The sequence below is a fragment of the Alosa pseudoharengus genome, unplaced genomic scaffold (genome assembly GCF_046254945.1).
Source record: "Alosa pseudoharengus isolate Yale_2024_CS ecotype anadromous, Long Island Sound unplaced genomic scaffold, YU_APseudo_1.1 YU_APseudo_1.1_scf_24, whole genome shotgun sequence".
Taxonomy (NCBI): Eukaryota; Metazoa; Chordata; class Actinopteri; order Clupeiformes; family Clupeidae; genus Alosa; species Alosa pseudoharengus.
Genome location: NW_027468689.1, coordinates 4,747,677 through 4,758,522, shown reverse-complemented (window position 1 = coordinate 4,758,522; position 10,846 = coordinate 4,747,677).

Below are 10,846 nucleotides of genomic sequence, written 5' to 3'. Positions count from 1 at the left end.
TAGGGATATTTTAGACAGATAGAAATATTTAAGAATAGACTGGAATGAGCTGACATCACTGGACAAAATATTAGCCAGTGATATGCAGACAGATAGAAACATTTTAGAAACAGACTGAAATGAGCTGATATCGCTGGACAAACAGATGAGCCAGAAGATATGCAGACAGATAGAAACATTTTAGAATAGAATAACATGAGCTGAATATCACTTGGGCACAAAATCCGAGCCAGTGATAATCAGACAGATAGCACCCCTCAGATCAAAGTTTTAAATTGTTTATTTGTTATGTGAAAATACTGAGTGTGTGTGAGCATGGGCCTACAATAGGTGCCGGGAGCACACAGACCTACACTTCTGATCGCCGAGGGACAGAGAGAGGGTCGGTTGAAGGAGATCGGAATAAAAGTGGATCATTACAGATAGCAATTGGGATACTGATCAAGGATTTGCACAGGATACATACGTTGGACATAAATGCTTTGATAAAAGTATTCACATGCGCCTGAGCCTCTGAGTAATGAGGAAGGCCTTTTCCCCTACAGCCCCTCTAAGTCCTCCTTACACCCAGAGAAGGACAGAGAAGAAGGTAAGGAGGCAGAGCAGAGTACAGAGGTTTTGGAAGATGAATCGGAGCTCACAGTGGGAAGTGATTGGTAGACATAGGTTTGTAAGAAATTCTCCCCCTGTAAGGAAACGTGGAAGGCTCACACTAGGTTAAAACTTAGAAGAAACATCACTATAAAATCTTACAGTGTGCCTTGCTATAATAAATGTTGTCACATATAAAACAAAATCAAAAGGTTGTGATGCACATGGCAAAATGTATACACTTTTGTAGAACAATATACTCACAACAATAAAGAAATATAGTTATAACACTGTTAGAAGATTCATGTATACACGTTAGTAGAGCAATATATTCACATCAATAAGAAAATAGTTAGAACAGTGTTAGAAGGTTTATGTATCAATAGAGCAATGCACCCACATTAATGAAGAACTAGAGAGTAACCTGTTAGAAGTTGATAACTTGTGTAAAACTGAAATAAGTAAATAAAATAAAGAAAGAGAAATAATTGTATGAAGTAATATTTGCCACAGACATTAAGCCCACAGGTGGGGGCCAGACTCAGCAGAAGACCTTGGCTCAATGCCCAGATCTGGGCTTGCTGCCCAGATCTTGGCTCACTGCCCAGACCTGGCTGACTGCCCAGAAAAGACAAGAGATAAGAAGTCTTACACACACAGGTAGGACAGAGCAACATTCTCACACACACAGGAACAACAAAAAACTAGGATTAAGTGAAATAAGTAAGAACAAAATTGTTTCTGTTAATTGTAAATTAGAAAAATAACAAACATCACCAGAGAACAGAGGATCAAGCTACTAACACAGGGTTGAGACAACAGTCAGAGTAGGGTACATCACATTGGAAGTAGATAGGTTAGGACTACTCAAGCACAGGGAAGAGAAAGGGAACAACCACATAGATTAAGATAGCAGTGGCCTATAACCGTTTCCCATATTAACACACAGAATAAGAAAAAGCCAAACATCTTATCCAACAAGCAAACTACAGGGATATATGGCACAAGGAGGACATGAAGGGATCTGGACCATAAACATTACCCAGCATAGAGAAGAGGGGTGTTATATAGACCTTGACACTGGACAACACGTGGAATTCCAAGGCAAGAGGTTGCAACTCCCAACATACTGTAGAGAGTGGTGGGGCCTTGTTGAAGTAGTAATTGATACACTTGGTGACATAGACCCTGGCACGCATTTGCAGGAGAATCAGGAGTGGCCACAAACCCGAGCAATAGCTGGAGACGCACATAATAGTGAAAAGTCAGAGGAAGAGTGGGTGGTTAAAATCACCGAACACCCAAAAGGAGGGCGTAAGCGCCACAGACAAATAGGGGGCAGCGATTCCAGGACAGAGAGTGCTGCTTCCAGCTCACTGTGAAACTTGGGGAGACTTGAGGGACGCCATACTATACACAGTCGGTGACCTACGCCCATATACATCAGAAGATAACCAGCCAGTGTGCATCATACCTAGCTTCGACGAACAAGAGGCACACCTCCGAGACTGGGAACTGGGTTGGTACCTGGAGTGGGAACAATCTAGTAATATAGAAGACCAAAACCAACGCCAGGTGCACCGGGAAGACGACGACTCGGAAGAGGATCTGTTTTATCAGAACATTCACTTGAAAGACCACAACTATTCAAAAGACTAAACCCACAGGAGGGAGAAGGGCTGTGAATAATGGCGACGGGAGAAGATGACACCATTGGAGGAAGTCTTTAAAAGAGAACAAGATTGCCAGAGATAGAATCAAGGAGGTCAGCAAGAAATGGGAAGAAAGGACACGGACGCACCACACCCCCTGGGCATACAATGGAACATTTGATTTAAGCACAATAGCCCAAATGCAGGAGAAGGTCCTGAACCATAAAAATCATGACAAGAGGCCCGCAAGACAAAAGAAAAGAGAAGAAGAACTATTGACCTTGGAAGCTTTCATGAAAATAGCCGAGCAAAAAAGGAAAGAGAAGGGTGACCGGGATAGGGTGTCGCCCCTAACAACAACCATAAAGAAAAAGCAAGAAGAGGGAAAAATGAAGACAAGTCAACAAAGGCAAGCATCCCCGAACCAGGCTCCAGATCCAAGGGCCCTGCCTATGGAGGAACTACGCCCACCTCCATATGCAGAAAGGGACAGACTGTATCCCGAGATACCATAACTGAAAGAAGATACAAAGGAAATGGGCCAACAGAAAGAAGGATCACCGGGCCCTGCAATCCAAGCGGCCCTAGTGTTGAGAGAAGTCACAATGGGAGGAGATCGCATGGAGGTGTGGGAAGAAATAAAGAAAATAATGGAGAGGCAACAGGACTCCCCGTCAAGAGCATCACCAAGACCAACAGCGCCCCTCTTCAGCCCTGGGGCCCCTGAGCTTGCCCCGAGAAGTGAAGAGACTGGAGGGGCATTGAGGGAAACGGAGATAGACCAAAGGAGTTCGGGAAGGATACAGAGGACCGAAACAGAAGTGGCCAAAAGGTGGGAAGAAGCACTTCAAAGTGAAGACGAGGTGGCAACAAACCATAGTTGTGCTCTGTAAAGGCTGCAGCATGATTGGGGAGAAGGGTTAACCCACACCAGTACTCCCAAAGGACAGGAACAGAATAAAAACACAGGGATAGAAAATAAGAGATCACGAACAAAACAGAGGGATGATCCAGGAGCATCAGAGAATGATGGAGGAAGAGCAGGTTGCAGCCATTCAAAGAGAAGCTGAGATACAACGTGAGCGCTGGAGCGAGAGGAAAGCACTTGAAGCAAAATGACTTATAGATAAACTGACAAAGACAGAAGGCAATGAGCAAGGAAAAGAACAACTGGTAGCCAGAGCTTGGGAGAAAATGGGAGAGGCTATGAAATGGATATAAGAAAGAGTAAGCATGTGGGAATCTGAAAAGCACCAGAAATACAAGGTCAACTTCTTGAAGCTCATGTAAGAACAGAGGGAGAAATTAGAAGGAGTCATAGAGGAGATGAGCCTTGAGGAGAAGCATGAAGAAGAAAGGGCGAAGGCAGAGCTTCTGGAACAAGAGAAGGAGAAGCATTGGAGGTGGACAAGAAGGGAAGAAATAGAGGAGGAAAGGTTAATTAGCCTAGCAGCTGAAAGGACTAAATTGGAAGAGCGGAAAGGGAGAACTAATGAAACTCTGGAGAAAATATATGAGTGTGTCCAAAATATTAGAAACGAAAGCCAAGAAGAGGAGTGCTTAGTAAAATTCCGCGTAGAAGAGTCCGAATCGGAGTGGGACACAAACGACAGCGAAGGGCCTAGTGAGGAGGAGGACGACCTGGATATAGAGCATGACGGAGCCCATTACATCGCAGAAATAAATCAGGAGCAAGAGATAACAATGGAGCAGGACCAGACACAGAAAACACAACCAAAACTACTGAAACGGGGGGCAATCTGTGGAGGGTGCAAAAAAAAAAAAAAAAAAACAGTTTAAAGGTACAAAAGGAGTACGATCCCACCAGGGCCGAAAGAAGGAATGCAGTGGAAAAGGAATGATGCTGCTCTCAGTAATGATCCCACCCAGTATGATCACCACAGGACTCTTGGGGATAAGCAGAGTAAAGAAAGGTGTCGTGAAAGGCCTGGAGGAAATCCGGAGAGGAATGAAAAAAGGGCTAAATGAGATTGAAAGAGAAGTAAAAAGGAGTTTGAAAGAAAACAAAAGAGAGCTGGAGAAGATAGAGAAAGAGGAGAAAAAGAAAAAAGAACGGATTAGAAAGGAACGAGAGAGAATGCAAACAGAGGCCCATGAAGATTCAGATGAAGAAACACATGTCATGGCACCAATAATAATAAAAGAGAAAAAATCATACTACCAGCCGTGGACTCACTCGGACGTGAACAGTCTCTTGGCAAGGCTCCCAGTGTTACACGAGGGAGGAGGTAGATGGATTTCAACGATAAAAAACCAGACACAAGGACGAACCTTGGCAGTAGGGGACATAAAATATGTGCTCAGTTTGCACATCTGAGACGGAAGCGGTGTTAGAGAGGGAGAAATTAGGGTATCTGATGGCAGACAGCAGCCTGGATGCAAAGGACTTTGATAGCTATCGACCCCGAATATGGAAGGCCTTGAGGGCGGCCTACCCAAACCAGTACAGCCCCACGGCCGTCTACGTAGAGAAGCTTAACCCTTAGAACCCGATTGACGCAAAGTGCGTCAAAAAACACACCCTTTCTTCTCTGTTACATTGCTCCAGAACGGTTCATCGCAGCGAGATGAAACCTTTATTGCACGACAGAGCAGAAGTGGGGCTTTCCAACGAGACTACACACTTGTCTGTACGATCAAGTATGAAAATTTAAAAAAATCATGAAATTAAATCAAATTGCATCATATTTACAGTCTATACTTCTCTGCATTCACCTGCACACACATTACTCTAGTTTGAATTACTCGCGAACCCGTGATCGCATTGATATGGCAAGCATATCAGATGAAAGAGGGGACACAGGGCTATCCATTGGTACCATGTTTATCGATCCTTCTGGCTTATAAAACCAGACGAAGTGACTGCAAAATAATAACGTCATGTACTGCACACTCATTACTCTCGTTTGAATTACTCGCGGACCCGTGATCGCATAGATATGCCACGCATGTCAGATGAAAGAGGAGACTCAGAGCTATCATTTGATACCAAGTACATCCTTCTGGGTTATAAAACAGACGAAATGACAGCAAAATAATAACTTCATATAGCTGGACTTACCCCACGTTTGTGTCTGTTCTTGTGGCAAAGCATGTTTATAATCCAATGCTATCATGTGTTTCTCTATGGCAAAGCATGTTCATATTCCGGTTTTGAGATCCTAGCAAATTCCTGCATGTCATCCAATTCAAGGCTCACATTGCATCCCAATTTGTTCAACAAATAAACACCTTTTTTGCCTTTACTTTGTTCATGGCAATCCAGTAAAGAGTTGAGAATTATTATGACTGCATACACACAGGCACGCAGGCTAACACGCAACCTCGGGTCAAGTCAGGTCAGATCAGTTCGTGTATGGAGCGCAGAAAGGTCATTTTTCATCACTAAATAAAAAATGGCATTTATTTCCGTAAATCACACAGCAAATATTTCTGTAAATTGCTCAGCCCCAGAGTATCTGAATAGATCTGAATAGCCTAAACTCTCCTGAAAAAAACAATATATAATATATGTGTGTGGCACTTACAATGACCAGAATAAATCCTTATGAATAAAGGTAGTGAAAATGCCCTAAAAACAGCTTAGGGTTCTAAGGGTTAAAGATGATGACAATCCGGCAGCTTTTGTGGAGAGGGCGGCCCAAGACTGGACAGCCAGGATGGAACAACGACCAGAGGAATCATATGCATCCACAATACAATTCAGACAGGCCGTTATGGACACCCTGCCGAGACCAGTAAAGGCACAGTTAGAAAATGACTGGCGCTTGGGTTGCATGACTAAAGATGAATTCAGACTAGCAGTGGCACACTATGTAACACTCCACAGGCAAGGAGAAGATAAAAAGGAACAACAAGAAAAGGAGGTCTTGCGAAAACTCACTCAAATGCAGTTCCAAGAGACAAAAAGCGCAAAAAAGGCCGCTACCCAAGCCCCAATGATGCTGGCCACAGACCCGGTGCTAGGGGGGCAGGCTCTTGGCCCACAGCAACAATCAACACAAATGGTACAGCAGCCTGTGGCAACACCAGTGGTACAGCAGCTGTGGCAACACCAATGGTACAGCAGCCTGCGACGGCACCAGTGATACAGCAACAGGGGATGATACAGCCACAACAAATGCCACCAGTGACATTTCAACCAGTGATGTATGGGCCTATAAAACAACAGAGACAACAATGGTACCCACATAACAAAGGCCGAGGTGGGCCCCACTGAGGGGGATTTGGGCCAGGAAGAGGAGGCTATGGAAGAGAACGACAACATACTCAACAAATCAAGGACCAGGTAGCTTCCAGTGCTAGGTGTGCGGATGAGTAGGACACATCTCCAGGGACTGCCTGACTAGAACTGGTAGACAAGGCAACCAAGGGGGACCAGCACCACCACCACAAGGGCAGATACGACAGAGTGGTCAGGCCCCTCAATATGGAGGAGCTCTGTCACAAGGCCAAGCCCAGTCTGGCAACCAGGTGACCCATTATAGGGGAGGCCCGCCGCAGGGGCAGACTAAGTCTGCCCAGGGCTCCCCCTATGAGGGAGCCTACAATTGACGAGGCCCGGAAAACCCAGGGGATGGTCAGTTCCCCGCCCTAACGAGGGGAGCTGACGTAGAACCGATGCTGCAGGTTCTAATACAGGACAGAGAGGTTAAATGTTAGTGGACACGGGAGCAACGTACACTTGTCTTCACCCAAAAGATGCCCAACACCTCCCCAGGTCTTCAGGAAAATTTATGAAGACAGTGGATTTCTCAGGAAAAATGCAGCTTATTCCAATGACAGCCCCAGTATCAATTGAAATAGAAGACAAGGAAATTAGGATACCAGTGTTAATAGCGGAACACACGCCTGTCAACCTGCTGGGGCGGGACGCGTTGTGCAATCTAAGACTCCAAATTGAATGCTCCCCGTCAGGAGTGCAGATAATGGGGTTAGCAACCCAGATGGCTATGATGATACATGGCCCCCCACAAAGCCACATCCAGCAAGTTTACTGGATCGGTCAGTTGGAACCAGACCTGGAACAAGAGCTGTACAACAAACTGCAGACCAAATAAGCAATCTCCATGGCCATCTACGAGCACCATGATGTCCCTTTCACTGCACAATTAAGTTTGACCAGACGCCAAATGAAGAAAGAGAGGAAAATGTGGAACAGAAAAGTGGGAGGCTGGAAACACATTCCGCTGGACATACACCCAGTAATAGTGGCTGAAGAAGGAGTGGCTGCTGATGTAAAGTTCATGGAAGGAGGGAATATGGGAGCATTCTTTGACATGCCTGGAACAATGCCCCACATCACTTTAAGAGTGGCAGAAGGACACAGAACAAGAGAGATGGCTCAGTGATGCTCAAGGCTCGATGTGCCAAATGGAAGGGGACAACAAATGATTGGGTCCAAATAGCCACTGAGACAGAAGCCGGTCCAATGTACAGAGTAAAGCTAAGCAACCCAATCACCGTATGGGGCGTCCCACAAATAATCGAGATCATGAATGCAGGACTCCAGGAACAGAGGGGCATACCTTATGCCAAAAGGATGCCCCTATGGAAATGCATTCGGTTATACAAGCTGTTCCCAGGAGCAGGACAACGATACTGGGACAAAACGCGACACAAACCTTTTGACAGCAATGATATGGACTGGGACACATACATGCAGCACCTGTCATGACGTTTTAAAGAGACTGATGCACCACCGACGGCACACGCCTCAGACTTAAACCCAGAAAAAGGCCAAAGTCAAGAAACAGCCCTGGAAGAAGCCCTCAATATACCGAATGTCAAACCCTGTCTATATGGCAATCCCTATTGCATGCATGGCCTGATGGAAGGAATAGGGTAGCGATGCTGGGACAAAAAGAATAATGTGTCCTTCAGCAGGTTTGACCCAGACGGGACAGATATGTGATACAATGCATGGATCGTGAAGCAGAAGAGATGCTTGTGGAGCCAAAACAAGCAGCCTGGAAAATGATGATGCTGCAGGAGGCAACGGAAATGGATGAGAAACACGTGGAAAGAATATTAACACAAGAACCATCCGTGGTGTGGTTCCAAGGAGATGGAGACATAGGACTGGTTAAGTCAGCAAGCCCCATGGAAGTAAAATTGAAACCAGGAGTAACGTTGCCATTCCAGCCACAATACCCACTCTCAGCAGAAGCAGTTGAAGGAATTAATGAAATTATTAAAGACCTTCTGCAAGCAAGAGTCCTAGAAGAAGTCCCAAGTGCAAGGTGCAACACGCCTATTTTCTCTATATGAAAGGCAGATGGAGTGAGATGGAGAATGATCCAAGATCTCAAGCCGGTAAATGCGTGCATTGAGGACTATCCGGCAGACATACCACATGCTAACGTGTTACTGACATACATCCCGTCTGACATGGTCCATGTTGATTTGATGGCCACCATGGCTGCCCTAACGTTAGTAGTTAAAGCGAATATTTGTTTTTTTAATAGTGCCACTTAGTTGATGGAGATAATTATTCTGGCGACTACCGAAGTTCCTAGCACACACTTACTTTACAGTTTTGCTTCTACGTCAAATATTTGGTGCCATGTCTTAACACACCAACATAGATAGCGTTAAAGTATCGCCATGCAAGACTAGACAACAGCATGCTAGTCATTGTGGCAACTGGCAAGATTTAAGATTAATACTGTTAAACAAAACTTACCGTGATATGTTTGTTCGGAACAAAATCCTTTCGGTTGATGTTCACAATCCACTTCTGACGAACAGCTTGGTCTTCGGCTCGCCCTGGGAATTTGTGTAGTGCTTATGTATGGTGTTACACAGGGGCAGGCTGTGTAATACCGGCGGGGGAACTTATATATTTTTGTTCCATATCTGTATTTTCCCACTGCTGTTGTAACAGCCGAACACACAACAGGTTCTTCCCGACATCGTAAGCCAATAAACGAAGGGGGAAAAAGACGATTTGTTCAACTCCACAGGTAGCTATTAGCTATCACAAACGTTAGCGCCAACGTGCCTAACCCGCAGTAATGGCACTGCCTCCGCCGGATTCGTCTCAGCGCATGCGCAGTCTTGATCTCGATCTATGTTTCTTTTCTCAACAAGTAATGCCTGTGAATGCGGCGATGACGTATTTTGACAGTTGAGTCACTTGTGCGAAGTCGTACTCATACCAAAGGAAGCCAACTGTAAAGTTTGATTTCGTACTTGTAATTTTTGAATTCATATTTTTTTTTCATCCGTATTCTGATGGATAAAATACGCACAATATATTTTATGCAGTAACATCTTCAAGTTTGCAGATGACACCACGGTTGTTGGACTCATTCACAACAATGATGATTCCGCCTACAGGGATGAAATACAAAAACTCGCCACCTGGTGATCCATCAACAACCTGTCTCTCAACACCTCTAAGACCAAAGAGGTGGTGGTAGACTTCCGGAGGATGGGGACCGACCATGCCCGGGGACACTGTGGAGAGGGTCAAGGACTTTAAATTCCTGGGGACATACATTTCACAGGACCTCACATGGGCAACCAACATCACAGCTCTTGTGAAAAAGGCACAACAGCGGCTATATTTTCGCTCAACAAAATCAACCTCCCCCAGAAACTGCTACTATCCTATTACAACTACTCCATCCAAAGCATCATCTCACATGACATTCTGGTGTGGTTTAGCAGCTGCACCACTGCTAATAGAAAAGCTCTGGACAGAGTAAGGAAATCTGCACAAAATATAATTCAAACACAGCTGCCATCACTCACAGACATATATCACACCAGATGGCTGCAACGTGCAAAAAACAATTATCAAGGACTTCACCCATCCAGGCCATGATCTGTTGACCCTTTTGCCATCTGGAAGGCGCTACAGTTCCCTCCAGTGTCGCACCTCTAGACTCTCTAAGAGTTTTTACCCAAGTGCCATTAAACACCTGAACAATTGACGGCACTGCACCCTTTGGACTGTCTTTTTTAGCTACTTATTTATTTATTACAGTGCATATATTGTCTTGCTGTCTTTTGTCTTAGGTGTAGTTCATGTTCCATGTTTCATGTGTCTTGTTATGTGTCACCACTAGGGGAAGTGCAATTGAATTTCGTTGTCACTATGTGCAATGACAATAAAGGCATTCTAATTCTAAAGGAGAAAATCACCAAACAACATGATAGCTGACCCATGCAGAAAAAAAACATGTAAACAATACAGTAGTTCAGTATGCCTCTTAGTGGAATTGTGGGATACATTTCAAATGCTTTATTTCTTCCTTCCTGTTTTTGTTAACTTATCAACCTATCCTTGTGGAATAGTGGAATATTGGTAGCCTATAATAAAAACTACATGATAGTAAGAGCTGAAATGTTGCCTTATTTATCCAATTTCCACCACCGCTAAAAAAGTGGGCCGGTCTTGGGCCTGAAACTCCCAGGCTGAAAAGTGGCCCCACTCCGGCCCTGTCTACTGCTATTGCTTACGTCACATTCACTAGAACTCCCACTGTCTTAGACGAATCAGAACACATTAGCGCTAACAGTGCAAAAGACATATGGGCACATGTGTCTCAGATAAGTTCACACTTGTATTGAGA